The sequence below is a fragment of the Protopterus annectens genome, chromosome 2.part1 (assembly GCF_019279795.1).
Source record: "Protopterus annectens isolate FY-2018-M chromosome 2.part1, PAN1.0, whole genome shotgun sequence".
Classification (NCBI taxonomy): domain Eukaryota; kingdom Metazoa; phylum Chordata; order Ceratodontiformes; family Protopteridae; genus Protopterus; species Protopterus annectens.
Window position 1 is genome coordinate 821,943,085 of NC_056729.1, and position 19,724 is coordinate 821,962,808.

At 40.4% G+C, this 19,724-nt stretch overlaps 1 protein-coding gene across 1 annotated transcript in view; it reads left to right on the forward strand.

Moving 5' to 3' along the window:
- The window catches only part of ZDHHC2 (zinc finger DHHC-type palmitoyltransferase 2), a 1,463,314-nt gene extending 1,445,240 nt beyond the window's left edge, over positions 1–18,074 (forward strand). The window contains exon 18 of the mRNA XM_044062506.1: positions 14,415–18,074. The gene's annotated coding sequence lies outside the window, so the exon portion shown is untranslated. The remainder of the gene's footprint in view (positions 1–14,414) is intronic.
- Positions 18,075–19,724: the final 1,650 nt, after the last annotated feature.

Below are 19,724 nucleotides of genomic sequence, written 5' to 3' on the forward strand. Positions count from 1 at the left end.
GTTTTTTTTTTTTTTTTGTGAGCAGCGTCAGCCCACTGGCTGTCCTTCCTGCACACAGTTGACCTATTTGCTTCTCTGTGAAAGTGAGATACCTATGGCCAGTCCATTGTCTGGTGGAGGCAAGAGTCAGGTACTAGGGAGCAGGCCATTTTCTGGTCTGTCCTATCCCTGCCCTCTCAGCAGCCTGCAAGCTCCAGTATAGCTGCCTCAGGAGGTACATGCTCGCTTCCAAGAATGTGCAATTTCCTAACCAAGCAACATACCACTTGCAGTGATATACCTGCAGTTTCATAGGATGATACTAGACTATTGGCCTGGAGGCCCTTATGAGCCTAGCCAAGAATTTCGCCCAGAGATGCAATTATACAGCCAAACTGGAGGCTAAGCTCTCTCAACCCAAGACTGGATCAGACAGTCAAGAGGAGAAGGGAAATACTAGCATCACACCACCAGTCTCACATAGACCCATTAAACCAGCACCATCAAAAAACACACATAAATACATGAAAACATATTCGGAGGCTCTAAATAAAAATCTGCAAAACCAACAGTGGCCTCCAAAGCAGACATCCAAACAACCTCCACCCCCCAACACAAACCATGAAACACATACTCCACAAAACCAGTGTGCCACGCAATCACAGCCCTTAAGGCAAAAATAGCATACCAACACACTAGTAATAGGTGACTCTATAGTCAGGCACACTGACATCCCACTCACTAGGCTGAATAAGGAGAAGGTTACTGTTAGCTGCCTGTCGGGTGCCAGGATCCGCCACATAACACAAGCACTCAGATCACTCCAGAACAAGTACAAATATGACTCTGTCATTGTCCATGTTGGTGTGAATGACCTGAGCTGTACCTCCCTGGACTACTTGAAAAGAGACATGGAAGAGCTCTCTGATCACATAGCCAGGCCAGTATGACCCTGACCCAGAGTAGCATCCTGCCCTCACCAAGAATAATACCACGGTATAAAGAAAACAATTATCAGTTTCAACAATTGGCTAAGTTTCTGGTGTCATTCAAAGGGGATCCAGTGTCTGTCCACCTGGGATGACATGCTCGACAAGCCACGCTGCTTTGCTAGAGACAGCTTGCACCTCTCACCCTTAGGCTTTCAAATACTGGCCAAGGCTCTTGTCACCACCATAGTGCCTTTTGTAGGCAAGGCTCAAAAGACAAACCCACCACCATAAATAGCACAAGTAACAAAAAACTGAGGGTAATGCTACTGAGTGCCAGAAGTCTAAACCTCAAAATGCACGCATTCGAGGCACTCCTCAGTATGGAGAAAATCAATATATGTGCAGTAACAGAAACCTGGTTTAAGGCTCCAGAGCTCCCAGCACTACCGGGCTACATCTCATACCATACATTTCGGCCATAGAATCCGGACCGAAATACAAAAGGTGGGGGGCATACCCATATTCATCAAGGATACCCACACCTCCAGGTTAGTGGCACAGCACGATGCTTCAGAGATCATGGACGTGCAACTAACAATTGGCAAAACTGCAATTCAAATTGTAGCTTGCTACAGATCACCCACCATGTCCCAGGACCCCCATTCCGCATTTCTGGAAACACTGGGAAACATAAAGGTCCTACCAAACACCCTAATATTGGGTGATTTCAATTACCCAAACATTAACTGGGAGAACTACTCAAGTACTAACTCCCTTGCCCAACATTTCCTAGAATTTATAAACTCCAATGCCCTGGATCAACTGGTCAACACTCCCACCAGAGGTGACAACATATTGGACCTGGTCATCACCAACATGGGTGACCGGTGTTCCACACCAGAGGTCAACCCCTCACTGGTTATATCTGACCATAAAAAAAAATCACTCTGGATATCCACATTCTGCCCCCACCTCCGTACAAGGAAACCACCATGAAAAACTTTTCAAAAGCAAACTTCACGTTACTTAAGACCGAGGTGGAAAGTTTCAAAGCCCCCATGCTAAAGGATAACGCTGTCCAAGCTGCAAAATCCTTTAGTAATGCATTCTACGGGCACCTACAAGAAATCATGGATTGTGCTATCCCAAGCAAAACCAGGATTCACTCCTCCAAGAAAGGAAAACTAGTCTGGTGGACCCCTGCCATAAACAAGCTATACAATAGAAGGAGGAAACTAGTACAGAAAAGAGTAAAATCCCAAGAAGGGAAGACATCCCTGATCAGTATCAGCAAGAAACTACAATCCCTCATAAAATTATCCAAGGCGTGCTTCGAAAGAAAAATTGCCAATGACTCCAAAGATAACCACAAGGCATTCTTTAGCTATGTCAAGAATGTAAGTGGCAATGCTCAGATCTGCTCGGAGTTAGTGCAGAATGGCACAAAATACACTGAACCGACTGATATCACCAACATCCTGGCAGAAAGGTTCAGTGCAAACTTCACCCCCTCTCACCCCCAAAAGGGCCCATAACCATACCAGAAGAATGTAGAGCCCCTGAAATCACAGACACTCAGGTTAAAACAGCCCTCTCCAAAGCCAAAAACACAGCATCAGTGGTACCGGTCAGTGTTCCAGGCTCATCCTACATGAGCTCAAAGACGAACTAACCCCTCACCTAAATACACTGTTCAAACTCAGCCTCTCCACAGGGTATGTACCCATAGAGTGGTGCACAGCAACGGTTATTCTGCTCCACAAACGTGGAGCCACAACAGACCCTGGGAACTATCACCCTATAAGCCTGACTAGCTTGATCTGCAAGGCTGTGGAGCACATCATCATGGAACTCATTAACAGAGACATTGGGAACCTCCAAACACTAGACCCTACACAGTTCGGCTTTGTTAAGGGCAGATTGTGCCTCCTAAACCTGGTGGACTTCTTTGAGACAGTTACCAGGGCTATAGATGAGGGAAAGGTGGTACACACAGCTTACCTAGACCTCGCAAAGGCCTTCAACACCATTCCCATTCTGGTATTATAGACAAGCTCACCAGCTTGAACATAAACCCCTACATCACAAGATGGGTTGCGAACTGGCTCACGGACAGAACCCACATGGTGAGAGTTGCGGGAACTAGGTCTGACTCTAAACTGGTTACAAGTGGCATTCCCCAGGGCTCAGTCCTAGGGGACCTCCTGTTCAGCATATACTTCTCAGAGGTACAGACAAGCAGAGGAGGACTATGGCTGACCAAATTCGCAGATGACTGCAAACTAGGGGCTATAATTGACTCTCTGGCTGACACAGACTGAGACAGATACCTGGTGTCAAAATCATGCCCTCAAGCTAAATGCCAAAAAGTGCATAGTCATCCCCTTTGGAAAAAACAAAGTACCCACAAACTACCACATAGGTGGTAGTCCCCTAAATATGGAAGACGTAATAAGGGATCTAGGGACCCAAGTAGATAGTAATCTCTTCTTTGATAATCATATTGCCAAAGTGGTTAGAAAATCCTTCTATGTGGCCCACCTAATCACAAAAGGGTTTGCATCCAGATCAAAAGAGGTCATTGTGCCCCTGTACTCAACACTCATCAGACCCATCATAGAGTACAACACCCCATTTGGGATGTACCCTACAAGACACCTGCAACAGCTGGAAAGACCACAGAAGTACCTTACCAAGAGGATCACTGGCCTCAAACAGATGCCCTATGCAGTTCGACTGAAGAAACTCCAGCTGTACTCGGTTGCATACCGCCTACTCAGAGATGATCTCTGCATGACATACAAGGCCATGTCCAACCCAGAATTGGACATGCTCCACCTAAAGAAAACCATATCCCCTCATGCCACATGCTCTAGGGATCTATACCTCACTACAACAATAAATAGGACATGCTGGAGGGATAGATTCCTGTCCCAGAGACTTCCCATGCTTTGGAACAAGATTCCAATCTACATTAGGCAGAGCTCCTCACTAACACTCTTCAAGAGAAACCTTGACGAGTGGATGGGAAACAGAATGTTTACCCCGGGGATTACTTCAGTGGGTCTGCTGGACAGAGGCACAGGGAACTAATCTAAGAGGGTGGTGAAGGCCAACACATTCTGACTAGGCTTATAAATGCCTTAGGGCAGATAGCCTAGTACCTACCTATGAACCTATGAACCTATAAAGTCAGCAGCTGTTCCCCTGTCCAGCAGGGACACAAGTGGGATCCCAGGGGTGTATTGTCTGTTTCCCATCCAGTTGTCCAGGTTCCTCCTAAAGAGGGCTAGAAAGGTACTCTGTTTGACATGGAGAGGGAGTCTATTCCATAAATGGGGGAGTCATTGGGACACAAATCTATCCTGCCAGCAAGTTCTAGTAATGTCACGGACCAGGTTAAGGCCTTGCATGCAGGTTGCTCGAGTGGAGTTTGTCTTCTGGATATGCTGCAACTTCATCAAGGCTGGGTCTGAGATAGCCTTGTATGCCAGACACAGGTTACCTCTGAGCGGTCTGCATGAGACTGAGTTGAGGGGCAGGGCTTTTAACCTATCTGTAAAGGATAGGTTTTTGAGACCCTGGATTTTCCTGGTCAGGAAGCTCTGTGGCCTCTCCAACTGCTGCATGTGCTTGGCAAGGTACATGCCGAAAGGGGCATTGTACTTGATAATGGCTGTGATAAGGGAGGAGTACAGGGGTGTTATGACCTCATTGTTCCTGGATAAAATACCCTTACTTATGAGGTGGGCCATGTAGAAAGCCTTCCATACAACTAAGAGAACATGGTGGTCAAAAGTGAGGTTGCTTTCAACTTGGGTGCCCAAGCCTCTCACAACTGATTGCATGCTTAGTATGTTGCTATTAACGTGATAATTAGTGGAGATTCCTTTTTCCCCAAAGAGGATAATGATACATTACTTGGCATTCAGTTTGAGGCCATGCTTCTGGCACCAGTCAGTATTTTGGGTAAAGCCCTGTTGGAGGATGTTCACATCACTAGGGGAATTTAAGACAATGCCCAGATTGCAGTCAGCTGCAAACTTGGTCAGCTACAGACCACTGGTTTTGGCATGCACCTCAGAAAATTATATCCCAAACAGTAGAGGACCCAAGACCGATCCTTGGGGTACATCTCTTGCTATGGGTCTACTACTGGTGGCTTCCCCTACTTTGACTGAGTGATTTCTATCAGTGAGCCAGTTAGCTACCCATCTGGTAACATGCAGGTTGATGTCTAGCTGGAGAGTTTATCTATTATGCCCGAGCGGGGAATGGTGTCAAAGGCTTTGGCTGAGTCAAGGTAGGCAGTGTGCACCATCTTCCCTCCGTCCATGGCTTTGGTGACTACTTTGAAGAAGTCGACCAAGTTTAACAGGCATGATCTCCCTTTGACAAAACCAAACTGTGTGGGGTCAAGCATTTGGAGGTTGCCAATGTCCTTGTTTATAAGGTCCATGATAATACATTCCATGGCCTTCCAAATCAGGCTAGTTAGGATGATGGGCCTATAATTGCCTGGGTCAGTGGATGCTCCACCTTTGTGTACAGGGATGACAGTGGCTGTCCTCCATTCAGCTGGGATGAAGCTAGTGCTCAGGCTTTGGTTGAATAGGGTGTCTAATGGAGCTGACAGCTCATGCTTGAGTTCATGTAGGATACAGCCAGAGATGTTATCGGGTCCCATGGAGACTGTATTTTTGCCTTTGAGAGGGTGCTCTCTAGTGATGAGGGGGGAGCAGGTGCTGGGGATGTCCTGGTTTACTGATGGGGAGACAGGAGGGTGAAGTTTTCACTTAACTTGTCTGCCAGCAGGTTGGCTATATCTGTGTTCTTTATGTATGTGGTGTTATTGACCACCAGTTCAGAGCAGATTTGGGTGTTACCTTTGAGATTACGGACATATGTGAATAAGGCCTTGTCAGGGGCAGCCCGTGCTATTGGACTGCTGGACTGCAGCCCCCTCAAAACAAAAAGAAAAAAAAATTTTTTCAAAATTCGCGCATGCGCAGTAGTCCAGACTACTGTATGCGCATGCTCAAGGCAGTCCTGATAGGGAAAAGTGCACAGACTCGCTGGGATAATGCTTTGAGGCCGGACTGCAACACCAGCAGTCAGGAATTGCTTGCTGTCTCGTCAGGAAGGGGTTTGGATGTAATCTCACAGGTCTGTGGAGTATTGCGCAGGAAGGCTTTGGGATCTAGCAGTATTTGGATGTACGGACAGGTAAGTGTGTTTGAATGTATGGTGCTTGCTGTTTACTAATTTGAATTTATGGTGTGTGCTTGCTGTTTCACTTATCTGAAGGGGTGTGTGTGTGTGTGTGTGTGTGTAAATGCCCCAGGTGCTCATGGTGGTGTGGTAGGGAATACCTCAGGCTTGAACCCTGTACCCTGTATGCAGGTGTTAAAGACTTGAGTTCCCTACCCACCACCATTTGTAAAAAAAATTGCAGATTTTTGCCTCATATTTGATCTGATCTGTTCCTTATAATATCTGTGATTTGTAAATGTTGCAATGCTTGATATTTGATGGTGAAGTAGTAGCATTGTTGCCTCACAGCAGCAGGTTCTCAGGTTTGATTCTTGGCTGGGGTTCCTTCTTTGTGGGGTCTGTTATCTTCTCCCTGTGTTTGTGTGGGTTTGCTTTTATTTGATGGTGCACTGGTAGCATTGTTGCCTCACAGCTGCAGGTTCTCAGGTTTGCTTCTTGGCTGGGGTTCCTTCTTTGTGGGGTCTGTTATCTTCTCCCTGTGTTTGTGTGGGTTTGCTTTTATTTGATGTTGCACTGGTAGCATTGTTGCCTTACAGCTGCAGGTTCTCAAGTTTGATTCTTGGCTGGGGTTCCTTCTTTGTGGGGTCTGTTATCTTCTCCCTGTGTTTGTGTGGGTTTGTTTTTATTTGATGGTGCACTGGTAGCATTGTTGCCTTACAGATGCAGGTTCTCAGGTTTGATTCTTGGCTGGGGTTCCTTCTTTGTGGGGTCTGTATCTTCTCCCTGTGTTTGTGTGGGTTTGCTTTTGTGTCCTCCCATGTTACAAAGACATGTCTGCATTATTTCTTCCTGGGCCTCTGCTGAAAATTGTTTTTTGTTCCAAGTCAGACTGTCCTGATTAACAAATGTTAAATAAAATTGACAGGCATTTGAATTTCAGACTTCAGGTTTCTGAATGTTTAATTTCTTACATATTTGATGGTGCAGTGGCAGTATTGTTGCCTCAGAGTCACAGCTATAGGATTTGTGGTTTGATTCTTGGCTGGGGTGCCTTCTTTGTGGAGTCTGCATCTTATCTCTGTGTTTGTGTGGATTTGTTCTGGTGTCCTGCCATTTTACAAAGGCGTGTCTACAGTATTTCTCCCTGGGCCTCTGCTGAAAATTGTTTTTGTTTCATCAGAAGTAAAATTGACAGGCATTTGAATTTCAGACTTCATAGTCATTTCAGACTTCAGGTTTCTGAATGTTTAATTTCTTACATATTTGATGGTGCAGTGGCAGTATTGTTGCCTCAGAGTCACAGCTATAGGATTTGTGGTTTGATTCTTGGCTGGGGTGCCTTCTTTGTGGAGTCTGCATCTTATCTCTGTGTTTGTGTGGATTTGTTCTGGTGTCCTGCCATTTTACAAAGACGTGTCTACAGTATTTCTCCCTGGGCCTCTGCTGAAAATTGTTTTTGTTTCATCAGAAGTAAAATTGACAGGCATTTGAATTTCAGACTTCATAGTCATTTCAGACTTCAGGTTTCTGAATGTTTAATTTCTTACATATTTGATGGTGCAGTGGCAGTATTGTTGCCTCAGAGTCACAGCTATAGGATTTGTGGTTTGATTCTTGGCTGGGGTGCCTTCTTTGTGGAGTCTGCATCTTATCTCTGTGTTTGTGTGGATTTGTTCTGGTGTCCTGCCATTTTACAAAGTCGTGTCTACAGTATTTCTCCCTGGGCCTCTGCTGAAAATTGTTTTTGTTTCATCAGAAGTAAAATTGACAGGCATTTGAATTTCAGACTTCATAGTCATTTCAGACTTCAGGTTTCTGAATGTTTAATTTCTTACATATTTGATGGTGCAGTGGCAGTATTGTTGCCTCAGAGTCACAGCTATAGGATTTGTGGTTTGATTCTTGGCTGGGGTGCCTTCTTTGTGGAGTCTGCATCTTATCTCTGTGTTTGTGTGGATTTGTTCTGGTGTCCTGCCATTTTACAAAGACGTGCCTACAGTATTTCTCCCTGGGCATCTGCTGAAAATTGTTTTTGTTTCATCAGAAGTAAAATTGACAGGCATTTGAATTTCAGACTTCATAGTCTTCAGAAAATACATAGTAAAACAACTTTTTATTCTAGCAATAAATATATAGTAACACAACCTTTTATTATAGCAATTTTTTAAGTTTATAAGATGACTATTTGAAATTTTTCCTTATTTTTGGGACTGTAATACTCTGTTAGTGGCTTTGTCCAGGTTTTTTGTGCTAAGGTTGACAGCTATGGCAATAACTGAATTCACTGAATATGTTTGAGGGCTGTATTCCCTCATTGCTGGGTTTGTCCAGGTGTTTTGTGCTAAGAGGTTGACAGCTATGGTGAGAACTGAATTCATTAAATGATAGCCATTTAAGTTTCAGTCTTCCTCTCGTTCACAAAACAGCTGATTTGGCATAGTGGTATGTTGCTCTTAACTGTTTTGCACACGGACCTTGTCTGTAAAATGTACTGTAAGCATTTTCTTTCACAAAGCAGGTGATTTGGCATAGTGGTATGTTGTTCTGACTCTTTTTTGCACAGGGACTTTGGCAGTAAAATGTATGGTGGCAACACAGCATTTTATTCTAGCAGCTTTCCAAGATTATACAAGCAATGTTTAATGTGTCCTTGGTTTTGCCCTTTGACCCACCCCAATAAATTTGGCTTTTTCAGACTTCTTGTGCTGCAAAGTTGAGATGCAGTTGAGTATTGAGTAGATTTTACAAGGAGCTGAGAGCTGGGAAGAGAAGTTTAGTGCTAATAGCACAACAGGCTGTGTACCTGCTTTTGATGTAGAAGGTTGTTGGTTCTACTCCCATAAAATTGAAAGTTAAGATACTAATTATGAGCCTGTTATCAGTTTGCCATCCATTTCCTATTGCAATATTACTAGCTTATTTTTAATGTAATTTAGGCAATTTATTCCTCAGGGCATCAGACACTTTATTGTTCGATGAAATATAAAGGTGACTGCTAGCAGCAACCTCTTCATTACAGATTTATTTAGCGTGGAATTATTTAGATGACTTTTTACTACTTCAGAGATTGTGCATATTTACTGATAATGGTGGACTATAGAATTGTGCATATTTACTGATAATAGTGGACTGTAGAAGTTTGAGTAGACTTTTATGATGGAAATGTTCTGAATTGGGCAGTTTTGTTTCATTGTTTACTGGAAAATGTTCAAAGCAATAGGAAGGTGTATCAATATGATTTGAAAAACCCAGAATTAATTTTTATCTGCCACAGGTAAAATGTATTTTCTTTGAATGTGGGTTTTAATGTTGTTTCAATGAATGTGAGTTTCAAGGGCAGAGAAATTTTAATGCCAAGTTTGTTTAGCAGATGTCTTAGTGTTTGTGCTGAAAAATGCAAAATAAAACTTTCAAATGAAGTTCAAATCATCATAGAAGTAAATCAGTATGCACATTAGTGTTTATGGTAAATGGAGTGAAATAGCAAAGTAATGAATCATTGGAATGCTGCAGGGGGAGGCTTCATTCGACCATGGTTTTGTGAGGGAAGGAAACTTAGACAGCCCCAGCTGAACTATATCTCCCAACTGTCCAGATTTTCAAAGAATGAATGGGTTTTGCTTCTTATTTTTGGTTTGTTCCTCATAAAATTTGTGTTTTCTGGCAAATCATTTTAGAATTAAGTCACTAAATAATGACACACTAGTTTCAGACATCATAACCTACAGAAAAATGCATGCTAAAGTAAGACCTGTTCTATCAACTGTCCCAGTTTATACAAGAGCAATTTTTAGTACTGTTTATATGTTCCCCCAATATATTTAGCCTTGTCCAGATTTATTACATTAACAGGTTGAGAGGTACATGCAAATTGCTTTATAGAATTAGGCATAGCCAAACCTTTCAACTGTCCCTGAATTTGGCTCAAAATGTTGCTCTTCCCCTAATAATCCCTCTGCAAAATAGCAGTTTTGGAAGAAAACATGGAGGGTTTACAATTAAGAAATAACTGTAATAATTAGAGTTATAGATTACTTTTATTTCAGAAATGCATGTAGACTCTTATGTTGTCAGCTACTCAAGTTAGCAGTACTAATATTAAAGTGTCCCTTCTTTGACAGGTTCCCAGCTGTATTGTGTGGCTATTTTATATTGTTGCATCACATTTTTTGTCCATTTTTCATAAAATTGTGTTTTCTTGGCAAATTAGTGGTAAATCATTAAAGACTGAAGTTAGAAAATAATGACAGGCATTTGAGTTTCAGATTTCATACCCTTCAGAAAATTCATACTAATGCAAGACCTACTATTCTATTATCTTTCTAAGTTTATAAGAACAATATTTAAAAACTGTCCTTATTTTTGGGCCTTTGTCCCACTTCTATGTATGGCTTTGCCCAGATTTCTTGCCCTGAGGGTGAGAGGTATGACAAATGTGGTAGTGCCAATCACCGTCAGCCAGAGACATTTCAAATTGTGACATACTTGTTGCACCCCACTCCCCCATGTAGTGACTCTAGATGTGTCCAAGCAAAGGAAGGAGCAGTTATGCAGTGTAAATGTGCAGGGTATCCCCCCATGCAAGGTAGACTCAAGTACTACAGTGGCTTTTCATCTGTTCTTGATTTTGCAGAATGGTCTGGCTTCTGTCATATTTTTGTACTGTTGATTTATGCTGTTACTCAAAGTGCCTGTTGCTCTGTGTTTTAAGTAGCAATGCTTTAATGACCATCAAGTAAGCTTGGCTGAGATCATAACGTGCAAGTAAGCTTTAATAAGCATACTGTTAAAGAATTGCCAACATTGAAGCCTTTCTGTTGTTGCCATGCAGAGAATACTTAACCAGATGATGTATAAGCATTGGATATTGAAATGCATATGACAGTATTTGTAGTAAAGGACAGGATTACATTATTTTAAGAAGCTCATTACACTTGTTGGAAACTTCTAGTGATCTCTGAGGGCTTTACCAGTAAACTAAACAGAATGCCGTTCATGTGTGGGCCATAACCTGTACAGTAATAATTTAAGCAATGCATCTTGAGCTTGTTTCTTGTTTGCTTTTCATTTTTACTTTGATCATGTTTTCCCCACGAAACAAGTAGACAGTTGTCAGGCAGCAGGTCTGTTTTGGATAAGAAACATTTTTACAAGTGAGGGCATCACAGAGATTGCTGCTTTCAGCATGTTACTGTGTGCTTTAATAAAGCTGAATATAAATTATAATTAGAACTGCAGTGCAAGGAGAAGTAGTTTGAGTTGAGTGCTGCTTGTTTTTCTTATACTTGATTTTGACTGGCATTCCCGTAATGTATTTAAAAAGTAATTTACTTTTTCATGCCTCAACATTTTTGTTTCCATCTAAATATTAAGTAAGCTGTCATGCAGCCAATGCACTTAAATATTTTTATTCTTTTACACTTCATTTGTTTTGATTGGACTCTCATAATGAGGGTTTGGCACCCATGGCAGCATATTTAATTAAAGTTAGTTTTTGTGGTTTTGAGCATAGCTCCTCCCCTTTCTAGTTGGCCGCACCTCTTCCTATTGACCCCACCCATTCAGCTATCCCCTGCAGCCCCCCTTTGATTTGAAGTCACCAGTCGCCACTGGGCCTTGTGATTGTCCTTAGTGAATGTGGCCAATTTGGACTCGAAGTTAGCCTTAGAGGATTTCAACTGTGACCTTATTTGCTTGTTCAGACAAAGGAGAGATTGCTTCCAACTTGACACCTGCTCCTTCTTGGTCGTGGACAGCAATTTTTTCTTTTTATTATAGAGTTTTATCGCTGCTGTCCACCAGACAGGTTTACTCTTCCTTCAGGAAGATAATTTGGTCCTGTCAGGTATTGCTAAATCCATACAACTACATAGGTGCTCATATAGTTTTTTGGTGTAGGCTTGCACATTAGTGCTACTTCCAACTTAAGGGAAGGTGGTTATGAAGTCGCTTATACCTGTTCTGAGGAGATAGCAGTCAGCTTTTTCATTTGATTCTGATGGGGAGGGGTCAGGGGTGATGGTGACTTCAAAAGTGATCGCTTTATGGTCAGATCTTACCAAGGAGTATGGCACTGTACGGGTGCTACAGTGGCTACTCATGTTGGTTAGGACCAGATCCAACAAGACCCTACTCTGTAAATCCAAAGCCAATAACACTGCAGGGAAAGCTCTTTTCTCTCATACAATCGCTAAGGAATAGAATAACCTCCCCCAAAACATCTCATCACCAACATCTATCTCACTGTTCAAAAAGTCACTCAAGCCACACCTCTTGCAGTCCTGGCTCTGTCCTTGCATTACGTAAATGCTTTCCTGGTCTCCTCCATTTTCTCGCTAACCTCCTCTCTTTCACTGCTTACTATGTCTAATATGCAGCACTCAGACACTCCCATACAGGGCCTACTATTTGCTACCATTATGTCTTGTGAGATGCTTCTTTGATTGCATCAGTCAATGTTTTTTTTTTTTTTTACCAAATACCAATATCCAGGGTCAAATATTGTGTAAAGTAAGCCTGCCTGGAACAAACTATTGTATGATATATCTAGATTTTATGTATACCACTGTATAAAATTGTTTGATGTGGAGCTTTTCTCCCCGGGCCTCCACTGTAAATGGACCTAGTTCCAGTCGACTTTCCCGGTAAACAAATGTAAAATAAATAAATAAATAACATTTTCACCTCTCGTAGGGTGTTGACCAGCTGATCCAATGCATTGGCATTGATGAAGTCAAGGAATCTCTGGATGTTCATGTTTGGGCTAGAATAGGTCTTCCACTCTAAGGCTGGGTAGTTAAAGTCACCCAAGATCAGGGTAGAGGGATGAATTTTGATGGATTCAATTAAGTCCAGATAGGTGGAGTGGGCGTCCTGAGTCAGAGTTGGGGGTATGTAACTAGCTATGATTTGAATAGGTGTTTTGTCAACAGTTAACTGCACTTGGAATGTCTCCTGTGTGTCATACTGCTTGACCAGCCTGGAGGTGTGTATGTCTTTGATAAATTTTGAAATTCCACCTCCTTTGGCTTTGTAGCCCTCCATTTGGGGTCTGAAAGTATGGTAGGATGAGTAACCTATTAAGGCTGGGGTGCTCTCCACAACTTTGAACCAGGTTTCAGTGACTGCACAAATGTCAGCATCCTCCAGGTCAAGGAATGCTTGCAAAGAGTGCAGTTTCATGCTAAGACTCCTAGCATTTAGCAGCATGACCTTTACATTTCATTTAGAAGATTTTTTCATGTTGGTAATTTTATATTCATTACGTTTCCTAAAAAAGGCACTATGGTTGAGGCAAGAGCCTTTGCCAGAAGCCTGAAGCCCAGGGGAGACAGATGAAGGCCATCTCTGGCAAAGCATTGTGGTCTATCAATCATGTACTCCCAGGTTGTCAGCTACTGGATCCCCTTGGAATTACACTAGAAAATAGGCCAGTTGTTAAAGTCAGTAATTTTCTGTTTGTATTGAGGCATCATTCTGGGTGATGGTAAGATGCTGCTTATGCTAGCTAAGGAGGATGCTGCTTATGCTAGCTAAGGAGGATGCTGCTTATGCTAGCTAAGGAGGATGCTGCTTAAGACTAGCTAAGGAGGTATCACCAATGCAGTGAGCCGACCTGTCTCCCTTCCCCCAGGATGGGCAAGACAGTATCGGCCAATAACTCCTTTCATCCCCCTCCTAGTCCCTCCACTGCCCATGCGTCTAGTCAAACACTAGTCAGGGATTTATCCCTTTGCAACATGGAACTGAGAAACTCTTCGTATGTTTTCAAGCACTTTTTTGCCCATGGCATAAATGCTAACTGGCGATATGCATTGTGTTCTTATATAAATATTATGCAAAGTTAATATGGATGCATCAAATCAAGTATTTTGTTTTACTTTAAGTTCTATTTTTACTGTACTTGTGTACCTGAATTGTGACTGAAAAGAGTCAGCAGACCAGCTCACATACCAGGTTATCAAATGTAAAATAAAATTTAAATAAAGTAAAAGAAATAAATATGCACTTAATTACTAGAACAACAAACTGATATGTGTGCAGCAAGTGATTGAAAGGTTATTTTGTGAGGAAAGTTTAATGGATGAAAACATCAATGGTGTTTTTACCTATAGCAGTGGACAGTTGCCTTAATCTAAAAGGAGCTGAAATAATATACATAACTGACAGCTAACTAGCAAGCCACTGAGAGGGCAGTGTGAAATTCCACAATGATTAGAGATGGGTGGCTGTACTTTTTTCTATTTTTTCTGTAAAGGATTAACTTATTTCTGTGTTGTTTCTCCCAAGATAATTCTGCCAACAGAAAGAACCTGAAGGACTTCAGCCTCCCAGAATTCAGGCCTCACCCACCCACTTACCTTACCTGTGCCTTTGTGGGTTTGACTGGAAGACGGCATTCTAACATCTGATTGGTTCTCACCATGTCACCACTTGAAACATGCAGCTGACATACTGTATTCAACATCAGTTTAGAACAGACATGTTTCAATGTTTATGAAAACATCAGCTTTAGCTGAAACATTTCTATCAAGACAAGTAATGCCAAAAAGGCTTCAGTGTAATGGAAACACCTAGTATGCACTATATCACTGTATTTTGTATGTATAGGGCTGATTTCATTCCTTGCTTAAATGACAGCACAGTCAGTACATCTGCCTTTAAATATAGATCAGACTGTACTCAGGGATGGAAACATTTGAAGTGGAAACAGTATACTGAGGGTAAGTGTTACATGCGAAGCAAGGACACTGGTCAAATGAAAATTAACCAGATGTGCATTGTAATAAAATGTAGCTGGAGTTCACAACAGAGCCAATTCATGTATATTTTGCTTTAAGAGCTCTTAATTATTTAAAAAAAAAAAAAACATATATGCATATGAAAGGACAGTGTTAGCAGGGGAAGCAAAACACAGCTACTGTAACTCAGAAGCAGCTAACAGTCAGTTCAAATGGGTGACTCACTGTTACCAAATCATACATTTCGATGTGAATACCAATGTACTGGAATTTAGAACAGTAGCATTTTTTTTTCTAGTTTACGTTCCTTTGTAAAACAAGGCAGTTGTCAGAGATTTTAACATGGTATAGCATGCTAATATTTTCTATGGTACAGTCATTTAAATAACAGTATTTTATATTGCTGTATGGTGTCTTTAATTGCCCTGTTCAGAAGTTATGTACAAAATGCACTAGTCCTGGCTGCGTTAAATATTAGAAACTGCTTTGGTTTATAAAGTAGGTTACAGTAATGTTGATATGTAAGGTTCAGTAGAAAATGTACAAATTGACAGTTGTTGGAAAGTAATTTCTGACACTTTGGTGTCTCTGTACTGCAGTGTGCTGTTATCAGGATTGCAAGTGCCTAAATGGGACAATAAGCAATTGGCTTAAACTGTAACTCAACACTAGTTGTCACTGTGCACAGCACTCCTGAGAAGTATCATCATCACAGATGGAGAGTGTTTTTTGTGATTGTTGGAGAAAATTAAGAAAGCTTTTTCAGAATTCAGAACAAACAAGATAACAACTGGATATTGATGACTGAATTTTTGTGCACAGTTTTAAAGTCAGTATATTAAATGGCTGTTAAAATTTAAACCATAAAATATTGTGAAGCACACTGTATGAATATTTGTTCTTATCACAGTGCAGAATTGTTGGTTATTAGTATGTTTTGCCTTTTGTAAACTTCACTAAATATAGATTTAAAACACGTCGAATAATTTTACAAAGCAAATGAAGGATATTCCTCACTTGTTTCATGAAGGGCCTCTGGCATATGACATGACTTGTAGTCTTGGTTCAGGATGATCCAAGAAAAAGACACAGAAAAAAAATCCAAGTTAAGAAGAATCCAAGTGTCTTGTGCCAGCACTTATTTCTCGGCAGCATTACATTATTGTACTTTGATCTTCAAGTGTCTATTTCCCACAGGTAGGAGATATCTCACATTAGGTATACGGAGATGCTGCCTTATTTGTCATGAATCACTCTAATAGATCTACAGTGTTATATATTTATATATTTAATTTCTTCATTTTAAACTTAAGTACTTCTACTGATCTATATATTTGCTGTAAATGTTTTTTCTTGTTTGTTGTAATGATTTTTCTATGCATTTACTGCTTTTGTTCTTTACATCGTCATCATTTTCAAAAATAACATTAATTAAAACAGTTCCTGTCAGTTTGTCTAGGGCTTGTTGCATTTAGATATATATATATATATTTGGGGGACCAGGAAATGAGACTAAACTAAACGCAAACAAAAAAAATGAATTACATCTGCATTATGTGCTTGTTAAAAGGAGAGAGAGAGAAACGGATGGCCCCTGAACAATGGCCCTGATTCAAAAAGACTTCCTCTTACTATAAATTACTGCTTACACTGAAAACAGGTGTTTTGGAATCTAGTCCCCAGAGTAAGCCTGTTTTTAAATAGGTCTTACACTGAAATAAGTCACTTACACTGAGAGCAAATCTTTTGGAATCTGGCCCAATGTTTTAATTAACAAATCACTGGACATATGATAGAACTCTGAAATTTGATCTGGGTGTAAAAGCCAGTCTTAAATGCAGCTCATGAGTTTAGCCATGTGGTGTGGTAGCCTCATAAGGTAATGCCATATTCAGTGTGTGTGTGTGTGTGTGTGTGTGTGTGTGTGTGTGTGTGTGTGTGTGTGTGTGTGTGTGTGTGTGTGTGTGCGTGTTAATGGACAGTGACTGGTTTCCTGTGCCCAGTGCAGGCATTCTATACCCTAATGTTTGCAGCTAATGATACCAAAATATTTGAAATACAAATTGAGATTGAAAGAGGCAATCTTTTGGAGAAAAATGTAGCAGGAATGTTCTAATCCAGTCTTTCCAGAGGGAATTACAAAACCTGAGCATACAAATTACACATCTTCTCAAAAGTCAAGGCAGTACATATGAAATTCTCTGTTAGACATAAGATGCATTTTCCTAGGTGCAGTGTCAGTGTCTGTATTCCAGTATTTTTCTGCATTGCTGTATTATGCAGAGTAATTTATTCTAGAAGACAAAGGCTTCTGAAAAGTAAATCAAAGCAGGACAAAAGAGTGCTGCTGCTAAACTTTTAGTCTCTATGGCAGAAACAAATACATGTAATATAGATAGGAATCATAGTAGTGAAAGGAAGTCCTGTGTTTAGGGCTCAGTTTCATTTTTAATGGTTGTAACTCACTTGTGGGAGAAAAAATATTTAAAAAAATTACATAGTGGAATTCATAATCTTGATTCATTTTCTTGTATGACTTTTTATCCAAGTACCATAAATTAGTCTCCAGAAATATAACTGACTGCATACACACTATTTTATGAGTACAGCCATATATAGCCTTTTTTGATTTTGTCTGAAAAAATAAGCAATGTATGATATTAATTTTAGATATAAAAGCCACACACACACACACATGTGTGTGTATGTGTCTGTTTTACGTGCATAATTCACAATATATTATGTGTAGTACTTGCCCAGTGGTTTTTAAATTGACCACACGTAAAGCACATAATCCATCTGCATTCCTTATATTGATCTGGACTGTGTACATATTCTTTGGCAAACATCTGAGCAACACAATTTCCCAGAAGATAAAGGTCCAAGGCCATATAAAGGCTATTTAGATGTATGCCTAATGTCATTTATCTCTACCAGTCCTCCCTTCCAATGACCGCCCCCATGCCTCGAAGCAACTATTCTCATACTTATGTGGTACCGGATGCAGTTTATACTGTCAATGCATCCTAGCCAACCACTGCCTTTATCCTTAAAATGCAACCTGTAATGTATTATCACAATGTAAAGAGGATTTTTGCCTGGCTTCAACTGATAATCAATTTTGCAGTTGTCCTTTTTTGTGTGTGTGTTTTTTTTTACATTGCTAAATGCTTTATTAAGTCACTTCAGTTCTTATTACCAATTAAAATCCATTCTGGTTGCCTCCTTGTTTCTTTCTTGATTTTAAAATATTCTCCAAGTCGATTCAATTCTTGTCCTCCTCTGAGTTCACATTCACATCCTGCATTTAACTTTTCTGTGATATGTCACCTACTCCACTTTCGCCCTTCATTGTACCACATCCACTAGCTGTCCTTCTTCATAAACACCATATCACCTAAACTCACCACCATCTTTTGTCATCTATCACTGTTTAGGGTTGCCACCTTTTCAAATGGCCAAAGTGGGACATTTTTGGTACAAACATCAGATTTTACAGACTGACACATACCCACGGTCAGTACAAAGGTTAGAACTTAACTTTTTTGCCTAAATAAAAGCTTATTCTTGTACCATTTTAGTTGCTTGTTCTGTTTCTTATAACATTTAGGTATTTTATATACAGAATAACTGTTTTATGCAACTATTACATAAAATATAGGAAATAATTTTGTCCTAAAATCTCAGGACATTTGCCATTTTTACAATTTTTTGTCAGGACACAACTGCCCAAAGAGGGACTGTCCCTCGCAAAGTGGGACAGGTGGTAACCCTATCACTGTTTCCCCATCTGATAGCGGCCCTTCTTCAGATGCAAGCAACAGGTACCAATACTAAAACAAGAATTCAACTCCACAGTTTAACATCTTTGTTTTCTTTTTTTCTTTTATTTTTTATTTATTTATTTAAATATTTTTTTGCTACGATCATAAACAGAAATGAGGGAATTGTAAACACTCTTATCTTTTCCCATAGCATGCACACTAGAAGCATACCAGCATTTTCCTGTGGATTTTGAGCCTGTAATGGGAGAATTACCACTACGATCTATATAATTTAGAGTCTAGCAAATTCTGAGGCCATCTACCAAAACACCCAAAGTGTAGCTCATTAGATAATACTGGACTACAGACTCTCCTCCAGTTTTAAAGAAGAGAGATAAATGTTAAGTTTTTTTTTATTAGATGTTATAATATCTGCAAATGGATAATGTTACCTTTTCCGGTTTCTATGGTTTTTATAAAAATAAAAATCAGTACTGAATGAGCAAACCATCAAAGAATTGCCAAGTCATTTGATTGTTTGGTGTATTCTAGATTAACTTCAGCTTCTGAAAACCATTAAAAATGATCTGTAGTTGTAACAATTTCTTGCATTTCCTTTTTTATGTGTGCCTGCCTCTGTGTGCACAAGGATTCGTGTATGTACCTGCATTCATGTGTGCGTATACTTGCATCTATATTTCTTGCTGACATACTGACTTGACATGATAGACTGAAAATTATTATACACAGCAAAATAAAGCCTTTTAAATTGTACCATAGGTATGGGAACTGTAAATCATCTACCATAAATCTGTATTCTGCAATTGTTTAAAAGTCTCCTGGAGCATTTTATATTAAGTTCCATATCCTCCAGTAATAAACATTTTGAGATAACAGCTACTGTTCTCATTTTTGTCTCATCACAGTGTAACAGTGACCGAAGGTTATGTATGAACAGTACCTGGAATAGTTGAAAAGGCCAACTAATGTGTGTCTGAGCTTAAACGTTTACCCCCACCCTCCTATTAGCACTACTTTTTATAACCTTTAGTGCTTTCAACAGTGCTCATTTGAATAAGTGCATGGTCAGTTTT